General features: G+C 34.0%; 1 non-coding gene across 1 annotated transcript; it reads right to left on the bottom strand.

Annotated features, from left to right (window-relative positions):
• Positions 1–4,991: 4,991 nt before the first annotated feature.
• LOC122112964 lies at positions 4,992–5,125 on the bottom strand. Its single transcript, XR_006148338.1, has one exon. It is a non-coding gene; the product is annotated as a small nucleolar RNA SNORA42/SNORA80 family (small nucleolar RNA).
• Between the last annotated feature and the right edge of the window lie 1,714 nt (positions 5,126–6,839).

Raw genomic sequence — 6,839 nt, 5'->3', positions numbered from 1 at the left:
TCCATGATTTCTGTGAATTTCCTGGATCCATCCACAGTGATAAGGAGAGAGGCTTTCTACACGTTTTTAATCTCCATAATAAATAATATGGCCAATTTTCTATTTTTTCAAGCTAAATTTAACCTGATAATTTATGAAACCCTTTCTGCAAATGTCAGGCAAAAACAGAATACAAGAAAGCAGTTTGTGCCAGAATTGTACTCAGAGCAAGCACAAGGCAATTATAATACAACATGAATATTATAATAGGAAGAAGGTGAGTTTTCCTTTCACTTCTTTGGCTTTTCTTTTACATTTCCTTTTGGCGACTTCTTCATTACTCCATGTTTAACTGTCAGAGCTCACTCTGCTCATTCTACACTTTCTCCAAAAGGTAGAAAGTCCCAGTCATTACTTATTAATGGACTAAGTAATGGACTTAGTCATTACTTATTTTCTAAACCATTTCCCTAACTCGGCTGGCTACTGAGTTAACATCATTGGAGAACATCTCAAGTAGACCCAGCTTCTTGGCACATGACCTGTCCAATACCACATGCAAGACTGCTGTCTTCTTGAAATATACACAAATTCCCAAATTGATATATATATATATAACACATATAATCAAGCTTTCTTTCAACTTCTTTTCCAGTGTTGTTTGTTTTTGTTGCTTTTCTTGGGTTTCCCCCTAGGTTAGTAAAGAATATTTTTTTCACCCTGATTCTCTTGTTAGAGGCCCTGGACTGGTTCTTTTTTGCTCCTCCAGTTCTTTATGCCACAGATCATCAAACTTCCAGGAACTGGAGTTTTAGCCCCTAAGCATCTTTAGACATTGGCTTCTCTTAAATCTGTTGCTACCACTTAAAGGATCCTCTCTATGCTTGCATAGGCTACCAGAGTTACTCTACAGCTCATCTTTTCCCCTGGGCTATTGATGTCCTGATCCCCACCCCATACATTATACATTATCTTCCCTGCAGGTGCAGTGATCAGTTCTATGAGATTTAAAAAAAAACATAAAATGAGATATTCTGATATGCCTACTGGATACATGATTAAATAATATACTACAACACCCAGGAGGAGCCCAATTCACATGACCAGTGGTAGTGAGCAATCAAGTTATTTTAATATTGTATATTTAAAACATTTATTTTAAAAGAGGCTTAACTATTTGATTTAAGCACTTTGCTGAAGAAAACAAATGTTTACTCAAGATTGCCTGTCAATTATATATTTTGCAAATCTGATGTCAATTGTTCAATAAATCCCTAGACTTTCTCCAGTAATTCATTCTTATTGTGCCACATGATTTTCTGTTGCAAAAATCTAATGCCACTCTCTGGTTTAAATACTCCCCAGTGAGAACATAATGATGCCTATCATCTTTAGAGCAGTGTTATGGCTGTTCACCAACTAATTCCAGTCTTCATTTCCAGCTTCTTCTCTGTCCCTTCGCGCACACTATGTATGAACCACTGCATATGGATGAAGACTGCTCAGCTTATTTTCGTAAGCATATGAAAACAAGAAGGACGGTCCCTATCCTCAACTGTCCTTCTTCCCTTTATTCATCTGGCAAACTCCTACTGCCTTTACAAATCCTTACTCTTACACCATGTTTCTCGGTAACTGTCTCTGATCTCATCCAACCCAGGAAATAAATTTTATGTCAATTATTTTCTACATCATTATATAAATATCTTTATTACAATATATTGGCTATATTGCCTATTTTATTATGCACATTTTACTTTTTAATATTTCTGAAATCCTGGAATATCTTAGACTGGCAATATTTGTTTTTGGTTGGCCGTGGGGCTTGAACTCTGGGCCTGGGCTTTGTTCCTCAGTTCTTTAGCTCAAAGCTAGTGCTCTACCACTTGAGCCACAGCACCACTTCCGGTTTTCTGGTGGTTAATTGGAGATAAGAGTCTCACAGACTTTCATGCCTGGGCTGGCTTTGAACCATGATCCTCAGATCTGAGCTTCCTGAATACTTAAGATTACAAATGTGAGCCACTGGTGCCTGGTGAAAAAGTATTTTTAGATAATTTATTTCTTATTGTCATAAAAGGTAATAGTGCCTCATAATTGATGATGTCTTATAATGAAAGTTGACAATTTCTTTAAGAGTCTCTGCCCTTCTGGATGATGAATGCCATATGTATTATTATTTATATTTAATTTACATATTATTGAATATATACACATATATGTATATATGTGTATGTATACATATTCAATAATATGAATATATGTGTATGTATACATATTCAATAATATGAATATAAACATATATTCAATATATTTATAGTATATATTCAACATCCATTGAATATATGTATAAAATATGTAATATAATATGTATGATACATAATATATGGAACATATAACAATATGTATATAATATATAACATTATGTATATAATATGAATGCTATATTATGTATATTATATACATATATTAAATGTATACATCTATTTAATATATACAGGTATATATTATATATACTTTTATTTGGTAATAGGCACATATTATATGTTTAATATAATATATTTAATACTGAAATAAAAGTTGTGTAATTGACTAACGCATAGGAAGTAGAATATTGGAAGGTAGTATAATTTTGACTGGTAAAAAGTAATATGAAACAATGACAAATTTCTGGCTTCATTATTAGACTGTAATTATGTAGGATGGCAGTACCATCACTGGTACCATTGAGGGAAAGGTGGTTATGGGTAGATGGGTTATCTCCATAGTTATCTCCATATATTGAGCAATAAACTATGAATCTAAACATTACTTTAAAACAAAAATAGCTTTAAGGTTAAAAATGTAAACTATACATACTATTACATATATATGCTTATACAGATCTAAAGCCTTTTGTTAGTAAGACATCCATGGAAGACATTGTTAAGATAACACTGAAATCCAACTGTCACATAAGTGCCCAACAATTACTTTCTATTACAGTTTTACTTATTATTAGCATGCTCTTGACCTTCTCTACATAACTAGCTATCAGTATACACATAGAATCTCTTCAAAGCCTTCCAATGAAATCAGGTATTTCCTGCACCTGAATCTCTGACTTTTCTGACTCCAAAAACTAAAGTGTAGCTAACACAACTTCTAATTTAAAAAGTAAGTCATTTCATCTCTTCTGAGTAGTCAGAGGTAGTCTGAGTCATCATTACAATTTAAATCTCCATTAAAAACAAAGCTGTGGCCACCATTTTGGCTACAATAGGCCCAACAAATGGCCAGTGAGTATTTTTTTCTGTTTTCTAGCTTTTTAAAATTCTCATCTTTTGCTCTCTTCTCCTACAAGATACATGTAGATTTTACATTGAAAGAAGAGCCAGAATAAGGTAATACGTGAGCAAAGTCATTATGATTGGTTTCATGTCACATGCTAATGAATTCATCAAGCATTGGAGAGTTTCTAGAGTCAACATTCTCTCTTTGCAAATGGGCAAAGTCAGCTCTCTTCCTCATAGACACCTTTGTGTGTTTCTTGAAGCAAGAGCTTCTTGGTAACTCTTCCATTTTCTCTGGATTCTACTCTGTTCCATCGATATCACAGCCTCTCACCTTTTTTTTCTTTTTCTTTTTTTAAAAAAATTTTAATGTTAAGATGCTGTATAGAGGGGTTACAGTTACATGAGTAAGGCAATGAGTGCATTACTTGTTGATCATTGTTACCACTTCCCTCCCTTCCTTGTTGTTGTACCACTATCCCTTCCCTCCACCACCTTCCACACTCATCCCCTCCTGCCCCCTCCCCAACCCGAAGCTGTAAAGTTTGTTTCCAATATACTGTCCTCTGGGTATCCTTGTTACAATGGGTCATCCTGTGTCCTGTTTCAGCATTTTGTTATTCCCCTTCCCCTCCCCAGATTAGACAAATGTATATACAAGATGCAGGGTACCAAAATCAAGTACAGTGACAACAGGGGATATGCCATAGGGAAAAGAACATACAAAAGAAACAACACATCAAATAAAATCACATGGTACATTTAAAACAATAACAATAAAGGCAGACCTCCTGTGTCCATATCTTGGGGTTCATTTCACTTAACAACATCTTATAGGGTCATCTGTACATGGTTTTTGAGCTTTTCAGCTCATCTGATAAGGTTATCCTATATGTGTACTAATTATTGCAAATAAGGGAAACCCATGCTTAACATGATCTTATATGGTCATTTGTACATGGTTTTTGAGCTTTTCAGCACATCTGATAAGATTATCCTGTATGTATACTAATTATTGTAAATAAGGGAAACCATGGGACCTAAATTTCTTTGGGACTGGGTAACTTCACTTAATATGATTTTAGTTGAGTCAACAGCTGTCCCCACTGTCAGTATCTCTCTCTCCTCAGACCTGGCCTTGCACAAGGGAGGGTGTAAAAGACAAGTTCTCCCTCGGTCCAGATTTGTGGTTAGGTAGAGACAGAGCCACACAGTTCTCACAATGTTTTACAAAGTAATAGCTTTCCTTCTTTCCAACTTTGACACTTTTTTTCTTAATATATATTTTTTATTGTACAGAGGGGTTACAGTTACATGAGCAAGGTAATGAGTCCATTTCCTATTGAGCATTGTTACCCCCTCCTTTGTTTATCTCCTACCATCCCTTCCCTCCTCACCTCCCCAACTGTACTTATAATGTACTATGTGATTTTTTTTGTTTCTTTGTATGTTCTTCCCCGTGGTACAATCTCTGTTGTCACTGTATTTGATTCTGGTGCCCTACATCTTGTATATACACTTTTCTAATTTGGGAAGGGGAAAGGAAATAACTTTGACACTTTTTAAAGAGTTTGCTTTAGGGAAAATCAACAGATCCTATCTCTAAATGGTAGAATACTAACATAGCAAGCAAGGCTCTAAAACCCAATACTTGAAAAACAAACAACAAAAACAAAAAACCTCTAATAGCAATATCAAAACTATCTATCTTAAAATACAATGTTTTCTTTTTTTTTCTTTCACTGTGCAACCTGCTTCAGTGCCAGCAATACATGGGCACAGAGGTCAGGAAATGGTTCAGAGCCAGGGTCTATTCTAGCATAGGATATCATCAGGTCTAGAGGGACAGGCTTGTCACAAATTCAAACCCTTGCATAAATATCAAAAATTGTACATTTGTTTCAAATTATGTCTTATTTTAGTGTAGTATAATCATGTAATATGTATTCTAGGATATCTGTGTATCTGTCAAATGAATCATAAAAGAAAAGAATCAATTAAAAGTTAAATAAAATATTTCAAAAATAAAGTATGTACACAATATTACAAATTATTTCTATATAGATTCTCATATTCCACATTGCCCTTTAGTAGCTCTGCTATTAAAAAGAATACTTGCCAGGCACCAATGGCTCACCTCTCTATAATCCTAGCTGCTTAAGAGGTTGAGATCTGAGGATTGCCGTTCAAAGTCAGCCCTGGCAGAGATTTCCTGTGAGACTCTTATCTCCAAATAACCATTCCAGAACTGGAAGTGGCATTGTGGCTCACCTATTAGACAGCTAGCCTTGAGCACAAAGAGGCTCATGGACAGCTCCCAGGCCCTGAGTTCAAGCCCCAGAACTGACAAACAAACAAACAAAAAACCTTCACAACACCAGTGGTACTTCATTAGTACTTTAAATTTTGAGATGTAAACACTAAATATTTTAAGACAAGAAAAATAAAGTCTATGTGCATTCATGGATGATTTGTGCATCGAATTCTGCAAAGGCAGATGTATGTGTTCATGTAATGTAATATATTCCTTGCACGTAAGGTATACTGGATTTTAAAGATATCTTTTTGAAATGGTTTTGTGTAATTTCAATACTCTTCTTAATAAGGCATTTAAAAACAAAAGAAAAAGTATGAGTAAAATATCCTCTTTAAACTCTAAGTCAAAGGCTATACACATGGAAGGCTGAAAAATAACCAGCTTTTATATTGTGTCCTTTCAACAATACAACTGCACTTTCAAATGTGCTTTGTTGTTTTCTTTTAATTCACTAAAATTAATCTTATAGATGTAGATGCCAGATTTGCATTAATTAAAACTCTACTGTAGAAGCCAGGCTTAATTGCAATCAAATTTGCTTAATTATGCATGGCGAGAGATTCCCAAACCAGAAAGGTTTTAGTAAGGATTTTGTTTTTTTGCATTGACAAAATAAATTGAAATTGTCATTTTTTTGTGTTTTATGTAACACTTGTAAATAATTTGTGGAGCACCTTAAGTCTTCTATGTAAAGCAATGTTATTGCTTAAGTAATTATAACAATCTGCATTTTTCATTGTTAATTGTGGATGTCAGACTCATTAATTTTAATTTACAGACTGTAATGAAATTAAGAAAATTTTGTGCTGATCTACTGAAACTTGTCTTACAGGAAGTTGTTTAATACAACTAAAGTTTGAAGAACTCAAGCCTCATTTTTGTAATTTGTATTTTAATTGATATATCCATTCCACAACAGTTCCTCAGTAAAGTTCGGCTTCCATGCAAAGAATAATAGTAATTATCATCTAGGTAAAATATATGAAATTAGTTATTTTTAACAATCAGCTTAAATTTGTAGTATACCAATAATTAAATTTATATTTAATTAAGTATAATTCTCTGGTGTAAGAAAATCTGCAAACAATAGAAATATCGTTTCAATTTTACCTCTGATTCTTTTTTTCTGTTCCAGGTCCTCTCAGATGCTAGGCAAGCAATATACCATGGAATCTATACTTCACACCTTTTGCTTTGTGTTTAGTTTTTTGAACTAGGGTCTCACTATTTTTTTGCTTGAGCTGGATTCTAACTCATGATCTTCATGCTTT

The sequence above is a fragment of the Dipodomys spectabilis genome, unplaced genomic scaffold (genome assembly GCF_019054845.1).
Source record: "Dipodomys spectabilis isolate Male_0828 unplaced genomic scaffold, ASM1905484v1 ptg000095l, whole genome shotgun sequence".
Lineage (NCBI taxonomy): Eukaryota > Metazoa > Chordata > Mammalia > Rodentia > Heteromyidae > Dipodomys > Dipodomys spectabilis.
The sequence above is the reverse complement of the archived record's forward strand: the minus strand, read 5'-3'. Positions and strand labels throughout refer to the sequence as shown.